Source organism: Phaseolus vulgaris, chromosome 7 (assembly GCF_051622355.1).
Source record: "Phaseolus vulgaris cultivar YP4 chromosome 7, ASM5162235v1, whole genome shotgun sequence".
Taxonomy (NCBI): domain Eukaryota; kingdom Viridiplantae; phylum Streptophyta; class Magnoliopsida; order Fabales; family Fabaceae; genus Phaseolus; species Phaseolus vulgaris.
The window spans coordinates 27,364,250-27,383,728 of record NC_143504.1 but is presented as its reverse complement, the minus strand read 5'-3'; positions in this window follow the sequence as shown (position 1 = coordinate 27,383,728).

The following is a 19,479-nucleotide window of genomic DNA, read 5'->3' as shown; positions in this document are numbered from 1 at the left end:
GTAAGGGTCGTTTGTTTGCATATTCTCGAAAACGTAAAAGGATGAAATATAATTTTTTTTTTATAAAACGAGAATATGAAATATTATAAATACAAAACATCAAAACAGTTGACAAATTTTATGTATAAAAACATAGCCAAAATATAACAACCTGAAATACTATTAACTTTATTATAATTCTAAGAGAGAAATTTAATATAAGTTCCGTATAAAATATTCAATAATTTAAAATAAAATTTAAAGCGTACAAAATATATTTATATACAAGCTTTTCAAATATTTAAAAGTTAAAAATATCTCTTTGTATTCCAAATATTGTTTCGCAACCTTAACTTATGTTTTTTCAGGTACAAAGTATATTCATTATTCTTTTAATAAAAAATGAAATATCTAAAAAGTATTTTAACTCATATATAAAAAATTGTTAGGGGATTAACTTTAAAAAAAACCTGAACTAATACAAGATTCATTTTTCATTTTGCGTCATGCAGTCCACTATCAATAAAACATCAACAAGACAATTACCATCAAGTACATTGTCGTCAACGCGTCTTCTGCATACAACCTGCTCTTAGGCTCCCCTTCCTTGAATAGGTTAGGTGCAGTGGTCTCAACCACCCAATTGAAGGTGAAGTTGCCTTCGGCTGAAGAGAAGGTGATTACGATAAAGGCCGATCAAAAGATGGAACGAAAGTGCTACGAAAGCAGTTTGAAAAATAGTAGGGGAACCTACGTAGTCACCATCCAAGAAGGAGAGTCAAGGTGGATAGCAGAGGCAGACATTAGCGATGAAAGACGACTTGGGCCTATTGGAGAAGTTCAGGAAAGGGAGATAAAGGGAAAGAAATTCAAGCTCGACACCTCCCTGTGCAAAGAATTAAAGGATAAAATAGCCAACATCATCTCGAAGAATATGAACGCTTTTGCATCGTCGTCCACGGACATGCCTGGAATAAATCCAAATTTTTAACACGTTATGTGGTTGGTTCCTCGCCAGGTTCACAGATTGTAAGCCAGTGGCCGCCACCTCGGCATTCTTGCACAATATCGTGCAATGGAAGATAGAAGGGTTGAGATAGTTCATGGCTCGGTTCATCCGAGCTACTCTGAACATACCCGACCTGCACCCGACAGTCTCCATGCACACCTTATTGGTGGGATTACGTCCAGGGAAATTTTTGGACACCTTATATGCGAAACTCCCCAAGGCCATGGATCAACTAAGGGCCAGAGCGGCAAGATATATGAGCATTGAGGAGAACGCGGGCGTTCGGATAAGGGCAATGAAGGCACCAACCTTAGCGGCCACACTTTAATCAACAAATGTCGTCCTCAGTTCGACGTATCCTCACACCTCCACCTGGTCACTTGCGAAACCAACTAGACAACCATCATATGGCTTTAATTGGTTAGGGGATATCTGCAAATTGGTAAAAGTTTTCCAAAATATTACATCTATTGAGCTCCCTTGATCAACTAGGACTATGTGCACCTTACGTCCTATAGTGATAACATATATCACCACTAGATCGTCTTCATGGGGAAACACATCCTCCAAGTCGACCCTTGTGAAACAAAGGGAAAGCTCGGTAGATCGGCCGAGGTCCCTTGCATCTAGAGACATTACTACTCAGACATAACGTTTGTGCATAGAGGCTGAGCTACCCCCTCTAGAGAATCATAACGCGATGGTGTTTAACTCTCCAAGGACTGGAGCTTCGTGCTTTTGCTCCGAGGATGTGGTTTCTGCCTTCGACCCTTCTTGGCCGACCTCGAGATATTCTGTCAAGAAACCCTTTTTGACTAAGTTTCCCAGCTGGTAACTTAGGGCGATGCATCGTTTCATTCCATGTTCATAAGCTCGGTGAAAATCACACTAAATATCCCTTCGTGACCCCAAAAATCTATTTGTCTTTTTGAGGAAACTTCAATTTGTCTGACACCTCGGGCATGCCTATGAGTTCTTTGTAGGATACCCGAAATTTAGGTATGATTGTTGTCTCTTCCCTGGCCTTTGCCTTAGGTTCATCCTTCTTGGCGACATACGGGACATACCTCTGGTCCGTTCTTTTCTCGATGGATACTTCACTACTCCTGACAGAACGATCTCGGTTGTTCTCCTTGTACTTGAGTTGTTTCAAAAGTGAGCTGCCGCGACCTCCATATGGGTTGTAGTTCGTTCACGCACCTCGGCTAACGTCTCCATCGGATTCCTAATTAATAATTCACTGAACAGGCTTGTTGTGATCTCTTGCACGAAAGCAACGACCATCTCTTCATCCTGAGTTTAAAGTCTTACTGAGACTGCGCAAAATCTATTCAAGTATTCTTTAAGAAACTCCCCTTTGTTTGACATTGAAAATATCATACAATCGTGAAGGGTTGACCTTTTTAGTCGAGAAAAACTCCTTAAACATTCTAGAGAACTGATGGAAAGAGGTAATGTGACCATCCGGGATTCCACTGAACCATTATAGAGTTGTTTGTGTGAAGGTACCCATGAGCATCTTACATTGGATTGCATTAGACCCCCCAGAGATGATCATTTGAGCCCTAAATGCCTTTAGATGATTCTCGGGGTCTTCCACCCCAGAGAAAAAAAGCGATATTGGGAATGATATAATGGGGTGGCACAAGCTCTTCCATGATTTGCTGAGAGAACGACTTGGGGTAATCTCTTGATGACAAGTCTGGGGAACGTTCTCGGGTGGGACACCGACCTTGTCGGTGCAAGCTTATCCGTAGCTCCTCTTTGGTCTTACGCAACTCCTAATTAGCTTGCGCGTGCTCCTCCATAGTTATTCAAGAGGCCTCAATCTCTTCCACAAGGTGAGCCTGACTCAACCACATTTCCTCTCAGAGGCACTCTTGGTCAGCTCAGGGTTCTGCTCATAGCCGCTCTTTCTCGGCCCTGGATTCTTCCCGAATTCGCTCTTGCTCACTTCGATATTCTTCGTTTGCCTCCTAGAGAGCCCTTATGTTCTCCATAATTTGTTGCAAGGCGGGGGCCTCACTTCCTTCAAATCCCAATGGTCCTTGCCTCGTGTTTCTTATTACGTGGAATGCTCAATGTTGGGGGGGATCAGGTTTTATCGGGCCCCACGGTGGGTGCCAAATGTTCTCGTCAGTTGACCTCGGTCAGACTTAGAAATGAGCTCCAAGCTGAAGCGACTTTGTTGGGGTGTTGAACCGAGCTGAAAATGCTTTGTGACGAAGGGGGCTCCACCTGTTGATCACACTCCGACGATCAAGTCAATGAGAGCATTCAAACTATAAATCCGTATCAGCCTAGGGTTCAGAAAAGCCTACCTTTACTCGGGGTCTTAAACCCCTTTTATAGACATTCTTTCAACGATTTTCATCAACCAGAATATTGTTTCAACAACAAGAATATAATCTCAACAATAAGAATATAATTTCCATAGTAAGAACATTCTCTTAATGTGCACCATTATTTTTGGGTGCAATGCCACATCATTCCTAACAACTTTTATTTGTATTTAAAAGATATATACACTTTTACTAATTTAGTTACTCCTTTTGTTATTTTTACTTTAATTATTTTTTTCGTATAGACTATCCAACATCTTGATCGACCTTGTAATGTATCATTGGACCCATATATACCTGCTCCAAATCAAACTGGGTATTTCGCACATAACCTGTCCAACAGAGCTTCCTACGCTTCAGTGCTTGGGTTGTGGACTGAGGACCCAAACACGTCCAACCAGTACAACTTTCACTCATATTCGGCTACCCTATGAACATGAAGATGAATGCGCTGTAAAAAAATCCATTAGTCCTTCAACTAGAAGCTTTTCCCAATCAAAATATTCTCTTCTCAGCAACAACTGCCACTTCCAAATATCATTCTCCCATAACCCTGCTTCCAAGACCTTTATGATTTTATGTATTACGTTAGCATACATTCTAGTTATGCTATCCTTAAGAATAAAATCCCCTAACCACTTGTCTTCCTAGAAATTTATCTTTTTTCCTCATTTCCCAGAGAAAGTTCAAGTGAATCTTTTTTGTTTGGTTAACCACCTTTTGTGTCATTCTAAAGAGATAAACAAGGGTATGGTAGTGAGTACTGTTTTAATTAAACATACGGCGAAGGATAACTGTTTTCCTTTCCCAAATGTCAACATTTTCTAAAGTTATTGATTATTGGTTCCAAAAAACTAACCAAATATAATTTTTTATAAAAAATTATAATAATTTTTTATTTTAATTTAATCTGTTTAAGATGGATAGGCATTGCGTATGTTCAACATAGAGATATACCCATTCACTTTGAGAGTTTTTATTTGTATCATCTCAATGCCAAGCAGAATCAGGTTTGGAAGGGAGTCTGGGCTTCTATAGTACGAAGTATGTGGGATCAAAGAAATTTGGTTATTTATAAGCAAGGTGAAGAGATTTGGAAGGGAGTCTGGGCTTCTATATGAAGAGATTTTTCATTTAGCCCAACTATCAGTGTGGCTTAAGCTGAGGTTTGGTACAACTCCCTTTAACTATGCATTTTCGGATTGGGTTCTCAATCCAGACCAGTGCTTGCAAAGCTGCTTTTGTTGAGGGTATCATAAGAAACTCGTGTACTTCGAGATTCTGAAGGAAGATACAGGGCAGGGGTACGAAGTTACTGGTCTAGAGCAGTGAAAGGAAGGGCAGGGGGTGAATCCAGAGGTTGTATTACAAAGGAGTTTTTTAGGAAGCAGGGGAAGATATCTTAGCTGTGTGGGATGTTTTTGGAGTAAGCATGTAGGACATGTCAATGCTATTAGTCTTTTTGGTGTGGAGATACCACTGTTTTTTGTTTCTTGGTTGCTGGTTTTGCTTTTGTTGTGGTCGCCGAAGTTATACAAGGTCAACATGGCGATCTCCATGCGTGCGTAGTCGGTGGTCGTCGAAGTTATGCAAAGGTCAACATGATCGTCGGCCGATGAAACGGCGATCTCCATGCGTGCGTAGGCGGTGGTCGTCGAAGTTATGCAAAGGTCAACATGATCGCCGGTCGTTGAAACGGCGACCTTTATGCGTGCGTAGTCGGTGGTCGCCGAAGGTATGCAAAGGTCAACATGATCGCTGGTTGATAAAGCGGCGTTCTCCTTATGTGTGTAGTCGGTGGTCGCTGAAGTTATACAAGGTCAGCATGATCGCCGGTCGATGAAACGCCGATCTGCATGCGTGCGTAGTCGGTGGTCGTCGAAGCTATGCAAAGGTCAACATGATCGCCGGTCGATGAAACGGCGATCTCCATGTGTATGTAGTCGGTGGTCGTCGAAGTTATGCAAAGGTCAACATGATCGCCGGTAGATGAAACGACGATCTCTATGCGTGCGTAGTCGGTGGTTGCCGAAGGTTTGCAAAGGTCAACATGATCGCCGGTTGATAAAGCGGCGTTCTCCATAGGTCAACATGATCGTCGGTCGATGAAACGGCGATCTCCATGCGTACGTAGTCGGTGGTCGCCGAAGTTATGAAAAGGTCAACAAGATCATTGGTCGAGGAAGCGGCGTTCTTCATATGTGTGTAGTCGGTGGTCGCCGAAGTTATGCAATGTGCATGAGTAACTCGTTGCGTGGCGAGGTGAATGTAGGTGGCCTCGGTTCTGGGTGTTTCGGTAAAGTTGAATGTTGCTTTGAGTTGAGGTAACCTGTTGGTTATAATTTTGGGTAGGGTTTTCTCACTTTAAGGTTGTTCTGCTCCAACCATAAAGGAGAGTATCTTTTGTGGATGATATAGGAAGTCCACTTCTGGCTACTGTATATGGGTTGGGATACCCCTGAAGTATCCCCTTAATTTTATTTATTCATTGCTAAGCAAAAAAAAAATTTATTTTAATTCTAATTTATATTTTTATAAATTAATTTTTATACTAAATTAATTTTTTTAATTTTTTTTTAATTTATGAATATACAAAAGAGTTATTCTACTACATTAATTAAATAATTTATAAATTGTTTATTCTTTTTTCTTTAATTTCTACTCTTTTTTTCTCGCTTAAACAACCTTACTTTCACTCACCATTATAGATTATACGAGATTTGTTTATTCATATCTTTCTTATTAGACTTTAACACTTATTGAAACTTCTAATTTAAAAAAAAAATTGCCAGTTAACTTATTCAGTTATTTTAAGTAATGACCAACTGTCCGTTATAAAAATAAGTAGCATTATATTTAGAAATCTTTAACATAATATTTTGCAGTGCGTCACATGATAGTGACAAATATATGTGAATAAGTTGGTAGGAAAGAGAATATGCAACCTTTGGTGATTATTAAATTTATTGTAGGGTGAATACTCTAATAGAAGTTGTCTTCTGAGTGAATCAATTGGCCATTACATTTAATAAAGAGAAGGAAAACTGTCGTAAGACAATATTCTAAGAAACTAAGTTATTATAGAAGATAGTTTTTTTATGAATTTAGTTCTTGTCGACAATAATTTAGTTCTTTAAAAAAATTGATTCGTATTTTTGTTGTTTTTAAAAATAAAATTTTGTAACTTTCATTGTTCAATAACTAATATAATTGACTTTTCTAAATAAGTGCAATTGCCTGTGTATAAAAAGTTATCAAGTTATTTTAAGAGAGAAACAATTGAGATATTTTGTACAAGGAAATCACAAATAAAATCATATAAGAAATTATCACATTTTTTTAGTTTAAAATTTTAAGATACTGATATTTTTATGGGTAATTCATCTTACTCATATTTATCTAATATGGGTTTTAAGCACATGTATGTTATCCATGATTCTTCTTTTTGTATTGCTATTCTACAATAGGACATTCTTTACTGAAATAGAAGACTTTCGATAGAAGAAATCCTCGAACTTTAAGATTCTTTATATACTTTATTTCATACTTGTTCGAGTTAGTCACCAAGATAAACCAGACTCTCATACAACTTGTGAGTTCTTTGAGGGGAGACAACAAAAAGACTCAACCCAATTAACAATGAGCAAGCCCATACTAGAGATCAAGACACCACCTTTAATAAAAAAACCTTAAAGACAATAAGTTTGTGAGTTTTTCTACTTATATATTGTTTATCTTACTATCTCTACCCATTATGGATTTTAAGTACAAACAAGGTGATGTAATTTGTGTGGAGTATTCTTGGATGAAATTGATGTGTCAGTGGAAGAGAATGAAGATGCACCAAAATTGGAGAGGAATTGGTGAAGAAAAAGAGTGATTTATGTGTTGAATTTAGGAAGAGGTGTGACCAACTTCCTAAGGCTTCACTAGGCTAATTGGCTCTCTAGCAAAAGGAGACTTATGGAGAGAATGAATCTGAAAATTCAGTTTACTCATTCAATATTTTTCAAACCTGAATACAAATGGTGAAAGTCACCTATTTATAGGTGAATTAGATTAATGTAGCTTACTCCTTAAACTACCATGACTCTAGTTAAGAAATCTTAAACATGGTGAACTTTAGTAGCTTAAAAAGATGTCGCCCATGCCTCTAAGATGCTCTAGAAACCCTTGTTTGCATGACAAGTGAGGGTTTCTAGAGTGTCTTTGAATTATTTAAAAACCTACTATAGAAATGACCTAGAAATTCTAGGTCTAAAGAAATATCTACTTTACTTTTTACATGTTTTATACAAGTTAAGACAAATATTTATTCTGCACATCTTGAGACTGTTCTTTGCTCTTAACTATGAGTATGATAACTTGGGAAGTGAGGATTGTCCTGCATCAAAACGACAAACATGTCTTATTTTAAATGTTCAATTTACCAATGTGAAAGAGATTCTCACTCAAGGGAAAATGAGAAATTTGTGCAACATAAATCAACTCCATGTTATTAGGAGTACTTCTTTTCCACTAATCATGTTTTATAGTTATCAACATCACCAATTCATTTATTTTTGTCTCGAAAATGCATTTCACTCCAATTACTTTTTCTCCCACTGCATATCTGTGAGCTGCCAAGTCTTGTTCGTTTTTATTAAGCTTACTCCATTCTTGATGTGAGTTCATTTTAGAATTGCACATGTTTTTAGGATTTTCACTTAGATTATGATTTTGATTAACAATGATAGGTGAAACTCAATGAAGATTGTCACTGGACACGAACTTAACCAAGTGGTTAAGTGTGAAGGTTCTCTTCAAAAGAGTAAAAGAAAAACACAATTACTAAGATGATGATGACACTAGTGCAGAAAACACTTTCTACAAGAACATATTAGGCTGGTTAAATGAGAATGAGTGTAAACAAAAATGCAGTGACATTTTTGTAAATATTTTGTACATATTACACCGGTTGGATAACGCAACCGGTGTAATATACTGGTGTGTCTTAATTATTTTTAAACTTTTTTTTGTTAGCATGGTATATTATACCGGTTGGGATATCCAACTGGTGTAATATATTCTGTCAACACTTCAAAATTTAAAATAATTTATTTTTGTTGTTGTGAGTATGACATATTACACTAGTTATGCTATCCAATCGATGTAATATATCTTGCCTAGAGAAAAAAATAAAAAATAAAAAACTTAACTTTGGGCAACATATATTACACCAGTTGGATGGCCCAACCGGTGTAATATGTAGTGCCTCAAAGGTAAACAAATATTTAAAAGTTTTTAAAAAGGTATATAACACCGGTTGTGGGATACAACCGGTGTTATATACCATTCTGAGTAAAAAAAATGTATATTACACTGGTTATTACTAAGAACTGTGTAATATTTTTTTTACCCTATTTTCAAGCTCGCGGCTCACGGCTCTTTCGCGATACTTTGTCTTTCACTATCGTTGTTCATTCGCACTACTATTTGCCTTCATTTTCATTCAGCCTCCATTTTTCTTGTGTGCCTCCATTTTTCTTCCTCCATCACTTCTCCTCTTTGGTACCATCGTTCTTCCTCTTGGTTGCCACCAATCCTTCCGCCGCTTCGCCTCCATAGTCGCACCACATTGCACCAATCCTTCCACCACCCATCTTGCTTAGAGAGCCATTGTTGATTTCGTGTGATGTCTTGACCACTTCAGTTTGCTCCTCTTCAAGATCAACTTCAAAATAATGTAAAAACTTAGAAATAAGAACAACATAGGGATAATGATGAGCTTTGGATTGTTAATTGCCTTCCTACTAGTTTCATGTGGTACTTTTCAATTTTCTCATATTCTTCAGCAAACCAGCCTTTTAGACGTTCAACCCTTTTTACTTTTCAGGTCTTCATCCTTTTAAAGGAAGGTGATGTTGATTCCATGGAGCAAGAATGAAATTCCAGAAAAGAGAGAAAGAGCCCAACAGATGAAGAATGCAACAAGTAGAAAGAACAATGAGTTGTTTGTGTGAATAAAAACAACTAAACAAACACATGTATATATGCAGTAAAGGCAATCAACAATCTTGACATTTAGTGGGTTGTTTTCAAGAGGAAAAAGAATCTGTTCAGAGAGAATACTGTCATACGTCAGCCCCCCAAACAGATTGCCCAATGACAGCACATGCAGATTTGACTAACCATAAAATCCCTTAATTTTCTAAGAAATTATGGAATATATTCCATTTATGACCAAAATATCTTCTAAACAGATTGTATTCAAAGCTATAATAAGTGCAATTTTGACACATAACAATTTTGAAAGAAAGAAAACAATTGTACCAATGCACAGAGATTTAAAACAACATTAATACAAAACTGCAAGAGGTAAAACAATTGGTTGTTTCGTGAAAACAATCAATTGTTTTTCTGTGATAGCAATTTGGATTTTTCTTAAACCAAAAGCTTTGACAGAGATGAAAATACAGAATGCTAAACACACATATTTTTGTATGAAGATTAATGAAAGAGTTTATTCAACTAAACAGTACTAAGTTCTCAAAATTAAAGAAATGAGTTCAAAGCTTTTGAGAATGTTTTCAATCAAAAAGCCATAGAACATGAGTCAAATATTTCACTTGAAACCAAGAAACTGTGTGCAATTAAGAACTGTACTCCAGAATCCAATTCTGATCTTTCCCTTTGTGACTTGATTCTTTAATCCATTGATTCTTGGTCTCTAAGAGTACCTGCAAAAAAAGGAAGATCAAGTAGCAAGATTTGGTCTCTTTACAAAGTTGGGTCCATTAGCATTAATTGGATCATTAGAATCCTTAGAATTCTTAGGAACCCATTTTAGAATACCTTTGGGAACATGAAATTTACTAACTCTGCAGAATCTGACACAGTGGCCCTTTTTCATACAATAGAAGCATGAAACAACTGGTTGTTTTGACTTTTCAATCGGTTGTTTTTCAAAGAAGGTTGAAAAAGGCTTTGGAACACCACTTTTCTTGCTTTGTGGATTAAAACTCAAACCAGCTTTACCAAAGACACATTTTTTAGAAGAAATGACAGTTTCAAAGTTAGATTTGGCTTTAGAAAGCATGTCCACAGTTTTCACAAGATAATGAACCTTCTTTTCAAGAGATTCACAATTTTCACAAACATTTGAGTCACATTTTCAATAAGAGTTTTTGTAAATCAGTTTTAGATTTTCAAAAAAAAATTTCAAGTTATTCAACTCTTCTTCCAATGCTTTGACTCTATTTTCCAGCCAATTATTCAAGCCTTTCAACCGGTTATTTGAAAGTGTTAGCCTATTAGCTTTTTCATGAGTTTCTTTAAAAGCATTAAGAAGTTGGTTGTAGTTTTCAAAATTAATTGAAGTGCTGGAACTTACACTACTTACATCAGTTTCTTCTTTTACCATCAAGCAAAGATTTGCTTCTTCATCTCCTGAAGATGAGCTAGAGGAAGAAACTTCATTATCTTGCCAAACAATGTAGGCTTTCTTAGCTTTGCCTTTCTTTTCACATTTCTTGCTTGCTCCTCTTTCTTTATTCTCATTGTTGGGGCAATCAGCTTTAATATGTCATTGTTCACCACATTCAAAGCAAATATATTTGTTAGAATTAAAATCATTAAGTTTCTTGCTATTATATCTGTTGAAGGATTGATTCTTGTTGTTGTTTTTCTTCAGGAATTTGCTGAATTTTCTGGAAAACAAGTTAAGGGTTTCTCCTTCACTATCATCACTTGAGTCTTGATAGTTTTTATGTCCAGCGGTCTTCAGGGCAATGCTCCTCACATGTTTATCCTCATTTTCTTGAACATTCAACCTACTCATCTCCAATTCATGTTCTCTAAGCTTCCCAAACAGTGAAGTTGTTGTCATTGATGTTAAATCTTTAGATTCAGAAATGACAGTGAGCTTGGGCTTCCAAGATCTGTCTAGACACTTGAGGATTTTGATGTTGAGTTCCTGATGGCATTCCTATGAGCTCTTCTTTGCGTTTTGGTGATGAACTTGCGAAAGCTTAGTGGAGGAGATGAAGCAAGGCCTTCCTAGGAAGTATGGGTGCCTTGAAGGTGCATGAGAGTGGGGAATTGGGGAGGTTCGGCCAGCCCCTTTGAAGGTGATGAAGTGAAGATTAAAACCTAGATGCTAGGCAAAGAGTAGTGTATGGCACAAATTTGGCAACATAACAATACTCTATTCAATCTTACCAAAATGAGAGCCAAGCACTTCCTTATATAGGATTGGAGGGTTGGAATTTGAAGAGCCAAATACAAATGAAATGCTAGCCAAATTACATGCAAGTGTGAGCACATGGCACATGGGAGCATATGGGATGGTGGCTTCCAAAATTCAGCACATGTGAGGTAGGTTCTAGAATTCTTCCATGTGTTAGGAGTTCTAGAACCTTATGCTCCACTTAGGATAATTGTGGGCTGGACCTAAGTTTAATTAGGAGTAGGAAACTCTAATTAAACTTAGGTTAGCATTTTAGGTACCACTTTGCATGTTTCAACACATTTACAAAAATATTTAAACTATGCTACTTTGACTAGAAAAATAAGAAAAACTATGACACACTAGAGTCTATGACATGTAAAATGTGTCCTCTTGACCCCTATTTGACTATGACTCTAGTGGTTGCCTCAAGGTAGCATTTTGGTGGCCTCTCAAAGGGTTGATGCTGGGGCCTCTTCCATCATCCCCTCCCTTTTGAAAAGGATTTGTCCTCAAATCCATTGTTTCTTCTTCTTCTTCATGGCTAGGGAGATGGATGTATATGGCTGGATGGTGTGCATCATCTCCTTCTTCTTGAGAAAATCTATCCTCAGATCCACAATGTTGATCTCGGATAGCAGCCTCTTGCTTCTTCAACTATGCTTGTCCTCCCGGATCAAACTTCCATCTAGGGGAATTATCAAATAAAGCAAATGAGTTAGTTGAAGTAGTTATATATAAATCAATTTTATGAAGTTGCCATTTTTGTTTTTCTTTTGCTTTTGGCAACTTTTTACAATATTTCTCTTTTGATCGTTGTATCTGTTCTCTAATCCTCATTTTAAAATTTTCAATCTTTGTTACTTTTTCCTTAGGCACAAATCCTTTAGGAAATGGTAACAACTTAAAAGGAGAAAGAGAATTAAGTCCACATACAATTTCAAATGTAGAAATATTAGTAGTCTTGTGGACTACTCTATTGTATGCATGTTCATCTCTAGAGTTGTGTGTGCACTTCATGATTACTCTAGGTATAGTAGAAAGAGCTATATTTTCAATTTCAGTTTGACCATTCTTTTGAGGATGATAAGAATTTGAAGAGTATAACTTAGTTCCAAGTTTTTCTAAAAGTATCCTCAAAAAATGCTTTTCAAAGTTTGGAGCTCTTTTCAATACTATGCTTAGATCATTACTTCTCTAGAGAAGAGCTTATCCACAAAAATGGAATCAATACCTTTTATGGTCCAAGGAAGCTCTAATATAAAATCTAGTTTTATATCTTCCCATTGATCATTTGCAAAAGGTAAAGGAGTATAGAGTTCATGAGACATCGCCTTAGATGTATTTTTAAAGCAAGGAATGTATCTAGGGTAATGCATTTGAACATCTTTTCTCATGGGTGACAAGAGTTTTCCTTTTAAAAGCTCTAGAGTTTTATCAACTCTAATTTGGCCCATGAGTTCTCCTTTATGAAGAATTTCTCTTTTATGTGTGAAGGTAGTCTCGTTGATACAACCTTTGTTCATGAAAATTTTAATTCTTTGCAATGGTTGTCTCAATAAGACATGACAAGTTTCTTTAGGCACTACCTCACATAAAAAATTGTCTTTGTAAATGCCTATAGATAACTTGACCTTCACTTGGTGAGATCTTAGCACATATGAAAAATAATCTACTACATTTTTATCTATGCAAGCCTCTTTTAAGGATTCTTGTTTTTTTACTAGGCTTGCAAGTGTTCCTTTACAAAAGGTAAGGCTAGGTTGTTCAATAAGAAGCATTTTTTCAAAGGTATTTTCAACTTTTCCTTCTTGTTGAATGACCTTGTGGGAAGGAACACTCTTCTCCCACGCCTTTTGCTTTCCAAAGGGTTTTCTCTTGATTTTCCATTTTTACATTTTCATCACTCTCACTAGCTTCTTTTTCTTGGCTACTATTCTCATCTTTGTCCCTTAAGATCATAGATCTTTCATTGGAACATTGAGATGCTAATTGATCATTACCAAGGTATGTAAAACATTGAATTTCTCTAGCTTGAGTGTGTGAGATATGCTCGGCTAGGTTTTGGGAAAGTTTTAGAGATATTTCTTTTATATGTTCTTCCCCTCTTTGGAACTCATCCTTGTCATAAGATACAGAGTATGAACTTTGTTTTTGACTTGATTGTTTTCTCAAAATTTGTTTTTCAACTTTAATGCTAAGTTGAATCAAGTCATTTAAATCTCTATAAGATAAAAGTTCAACTTTGTTTCCTATCTCAAGTTTGAGACCACTTAAAAACTTAGATATGGTGGTATGGCTTTCTTCATTAATCCTTGCCCTCTTAATATATGACATCATCTTTTGCCAATATTCTTCTACACTCATATTTCTTTGATGAAGTCTTTGGAGCTTGTCCATCAACTTCCTATTGTAAAGTGAGGGAATATGGCGACATCTCAAGGCTCCCCTAAGGTCATTCCATTATGTAATGGGAGGGTCTTTGTGGAGATGTCTCTCTCTTTTTAGGGCATTCCACCAATACATAACATCACCTTGAAAACTTAAGGTAGCTAAGGGTACTTTCTTTTCTTCACTCACATGGTTGCAAGCAAACAATTGCTCTACCCTCATCTCCCAATATAGATATGTTTCTACATCTTCTTTCCCATTGAAATGAGGTAGCTCTACCTTAACCTCCTTTAGGTTTTCTTGTCTCTCTTTTCTAGCTCTCCTAGGGGATGGTTGATGATATTCATTAATCCTAAGACTTTCTTCCCCAAAAGAATCATAAACTTGAGAGCTATATGCATGAGAATGTAATTTTTTTGAAATTTGAGACTTCTCATCCTTTGCTTTAGTCAATTCATTAGTTTTGGTCTCATTCTCCAATTGTTTAGATGAAATTGATTGAATATCCTTGGAAAGTTGTTTTAAAAGAGATTTCAAGGATTTCACATCACTTTTAAGAGATTTTGAGGAGTGAGAAGACATGACTAAAGCTTTGTGTATAGAAATATTTTACTTTAAGAAAGATGAGGAAAGTTAATGAACGTAGTTTTCCAGGTAAGAGAGGTGAGTCACAATGGACTACTTAAATACCAAGTCTTGCCTTAGCCAAAAACTAACCCTCAAGATCTTCACACAAATCTTTCTCTTGGTAAATCACTTAAAACACAATGAGGATGAAGAAATCAAATTTTTAATGCAAGAAACAATGCAAGCTATCTAACAACCCAAGCAAAATTATCAAAGCTTAAAACAAAACTAAACAAAAGCAATTAAACGAAGTTAAACAAAAGCAATTGGCGTAATTAAAGCAATTAACAAATGCTAAGCTTGAAAGTTTAAGCTAGTCGGGCCTAGGTGAGGCTTCTTGGACACTTGGAGCCCTTGAAGACACACTCACTGTCTAATTGCGTGATTAACAAGTAATTAACAAGAGTTAAATTGCGAAGAAATTAAATGGCACTCCCTTTATTGTTTTTCTAATTGCACTCCCTTTGTTGTTTCTTCTTTGTTGAGCCTTCCAAGAGTGTGTGGTGTATTTAGTATGTGTTTGTTTCTGCCCCTTGCTTTTGATCCTCTTGGGATTAGGTAATTAAATTCTTCAATCCAGCACCTATTAAGAAAAACTAGACTCCCCTCAAGTCAATTCCCACTCAACAAGTACCAATTGATATTTAATCCACCACCAAGCTTAGAGGTAAAAGAAATAAAGCAAGAAACAAATTAATTTGAAAAAAACAGTACCACACAAATGAAATTAAATGTGACACAACTTAGAAAGAGTTCAAATGAAATTAGACAAGCAAATAAAAAGGCACTCAAAGAAATGGATGGCACACAAAAAGGAACCTATGGAATAGCACTAGATTTGATTTAAAAACCAAAAACAACACCACTGAAACAAAAATGTTGTGGTCTAGAATGCGTGACTTTTACAGATTTATGCTGAGCTGGCTCTTTGATATTTGCTTCTGAAAATTGATACTCAAACAAATCAAGATCTTAACAAATTTTTGGCGTTGGTTTCACTCCAAACGCATGCACCAATTAATTTTAATAATCTTTTTAAAATCAGTGCTCAAAAGCGCCAGATGTAACGTCAAGATTGCACACTTTTTTTGTAAGGTTTATCTTTTTTTTCTGTTTCTTTTTTTTAACTGATTCTTTTTTTGTTATTTTTCTAACACCTCAATCTAGTGAAATCCAGAGGCTCAGAATTATCTTATGATGTATTTGATTTTCATAAAGCAAAATAGCCAAAACAGATTTGTGAAAACAGGGGATTCTGAAATCTGGAAACAAAAACAGAATGATATACCAACAAAAACACAATGGAATTAGTGTAATGGAATTTGTGTGGATCTAACACACAAATATGAACTCAAACTAAAAGAAAAATGCACCAAAGGATCAAAACAATATAGATTTCAGATCAAGCATTCAAACAAAAAACAAGAAACAATTAAATCAAGAAGAGTACTACTAGGATTTGTTGACAAATATGGAAACACATGACTTAGACAAAACTTATGGATTCATAAAATGAAAAGACTCAAGAACATCATATGACCCAAATGAAATTTCAAGCAAGACTCAAATACCTAAAAATAAAAACAGCAACACAAAGATATCAAGAATCCTACACAAAATTGAAAATAGATGTTCAAGCACAATTTTGAACAAAACCCACCGATTGAAATGAATAAACAAGCATTCAAATCATATTAAAACACAAAAACAGCAAGAGAACTTGGAATAAAGATGAACAAATTGGAGAAAGAAGAACTCAAAAAGAAAAATACAAAGAGATACTCATCTTTGAAGAACCATAGATCATGATACCAAATGATGGCATTCCTATGAGCTCTTCTTTGCGTTTTGGTGATGAACTTGCGAAAGCTTAGTGGAGGAGATGAAGCAAGGCCTTCCTAGGAAGTATGTGTGCCTTGAAGGTGCATGAGAGTGGGGAATTGGGGAGGTTCGGCCAGCGTCTTTGAAGGTGATGAAGTGAAGATTAAAACCAAGATGCTAGGCAAAGAGTAGTGTATGACACAAATTTGGCAGCATAACAATACTCTATTCAATCTTACCAAAATGAGAGTCAAGCACCTCCTTATATAGGATTGGAGGGCTGGAATTTGAAGAGCCAAATACAAATGAAATGCTAGCCAAATTACATGCAAGTGTGAGCACATGGAAGCACATGGAGCACATGGCACATGGGATGGTGGCTTCCAAAATTCAGCACATGTGAGGTAGGTTCTAGAATTCTTCCATGTGCTAGGAGTTCTAGAACCTTATGCTCCACTTAGGCTAATGGTGGGTTGGACCTAAGTTTAATTAGGAGTAGGAAACTCTAATTAAACTTAGGTTAGCATTTTAGGTACCACTTTGCATGTTTCAACACATTTACAAAAATATTTAAACTATGCTACTTTGACTAGAAAAATAAGAAAAACTATGACACACTAGAGTCTATGACATGTAAAATGTGTCCTATTGACCCCTATTTGACTATGACTCTAGTGGTTGCCTCAAGGTAGCATTTTGGTGGCCTCTCAAAGGGTTGGTGTTGGGGCCTCTTCCATCAGTTCCTCTTTTTCAAACATCTTTTAAGGACTCATGAGGTGGTTGAAAATATGGGTAAACCTCTTTTGTACTTTAGCAATTGTCTCTTCTTTTTGCATCCTAAAAATCTCATATTCTTGGATAAGAGCATATTTCCTTGCTCTCTTCACGTCATTTGTTCCTTCATGAGGGACTTCTAGAGTATCCCACATTTCCTTTGTGGATTCACATTGTGATACCCTGAAAAAAATCATCAGAGGTTAAGGCAGATATAATAATATTCTTTGCAATACAATTATATTGAGCCTTTTTGCTTTCATGCTCTGTCCATTGGGACCAAGGTTTTTCAGAAACCACTTTATCATTTTCAAGCATAGAAATAAAAGGACCATTTTGAATTGCATCCCAAATTCCTTTATCAATTGATTCTACAAAGATCTTCATCCTTACCTTCCAAAACTAGTAATTCACACCACAAAATAAAGGTGGTCTGTTAATAGATGCACCATTCCCAAAGGGTAGTTTATTAGCCATGGAAAAAAAAATTAGGATCAAAACTTGAATGACTTTCAAGAACCTAGCTCTTGATGCCAATTGTTAGAATTGTAGGCCTTAAACAAGAGGGGGGTGAATTGTTTATAAAATAAATTTTCAAATTTTTAAGGTACAATGAAGGCCAAAGAGAATCAATTAATTAGAAATCTGTTTAGTTGAATTTAAAAACAATTTTCATAGAAACATAAAAAAATCAACCAGTTGTTTTTTCAAAACAATCGTTTGTTTATAGCAACGGTTATAAACTTCAAGCAAAAACATATTTAAAGAGATAAGGGATAGAGAGATTCACACAGTAAATTTATATTGGTTCACTCTTAGCCAAGAGCTATATACAGTTCCCATAAAACCTCTGAGTATTCCATTATGCAATAAAAACACCTTGATTACAACACACACCAAATGGGTGATCTTGAACCCTTCAAGAACACACACCACCTTTGGCAATCACAACATAAAATTCAAAACACCCTTTGAATCTGCACACCAACAATTATTATAGAAATACAATTATTAAGAGAAAAAGAATGATCACACCTGATACAATCACATATTGAAAAGAAAAAAATACAGTGCAATCCTATTCCACTTTTAGAAAGAATCCAAAGCCTTAAGAAATCTTCGTAAAACATGATTTGAAAGCAATATTGTGAATCAATAACAACCAGAAGCGTAAAACAGATTATATATACTCCAATCAGTTGTTAAAAACATTTAATGCAAGAGGCAAATCAATTTTAAATCAATTAAAACGAAATGAACTAACTTAATAAAATTTTGTTAAGAAAATTAAAAAAATAATCGGTTGACTTTTCGAAACAACCGATTGAATTGGTTTGACAGCAAAGTCAACCAAATTCAAACAGTTGCAAATCCTTTTCAAAAACCTCTTAGTATAAAACAACCGGTTGAAACCACAATTCAACACGTTGATTTTCCACTTCTCTTTGAAAACACATCCTTTTCAAAAGGATTAAAAATCAAATAACCTTGGATCAATTCTGTGAGTGGATTACAAATTCAAACTACCTAAAACCCACACACACAAGCAACAACAAAGCCTTCAACCAATCTTCATGAATTTGGAGACATCAAAGCCTATCTTCAATAGTGATTAGTTTTATTTGTATTTGAAATACTGTATTATGTTGAACGTCTTGGTATTAGGTCCGAGGTGATGGACCCTCGACAATTTGTAATGTGTTTTATAATGTATTATGTTTGTAATATAGTTTTATTTTAATTTTTATAAGTTGCAGACTTTGGTATTGGGTCCGGGGGTGATCGACCCTTGGCAATTTGTTTGTGTTTACATCAACTAAAAATTATTTGATATTGATAGATTAGTTTTTCTATTACATAGTCATGGATCGGAGTTGGACAAATGGAGTCGTATCAGTGCTGTTTATGAAAATGGCGTCGAAAAATTTCTACAATTTGCTCAACGGAATTTAAAAGTTGTAAATGGAAGATACTTTTATCCATGTGTTAATTGTGTGAATGGAAGACGATTGGAAATTAGGTTGTAAGAGAACATTTTCCTTGTGATGGTTTCTTGAAGAATTATATAGAGTGGATATGCTAGGGGGAGTTTGGAGACGTAACACCTCTATCTGACAGTCAATCTTGTAATATACATTTTGAAGATCGCATGGAGGACATGATTTGTGATATTGGACAAGATAGTTTCCAACAAGCACACATGTGTGATTCATTGAAAGATGATTCTGAAACACCTCTTTATACCGGTTGTTCAAGTTTCACATGTTTGTCAGCAGTATTAAAATTATTTAATATTAAGGAAAGAAATGGGTGGATCAATAAAATTTTCA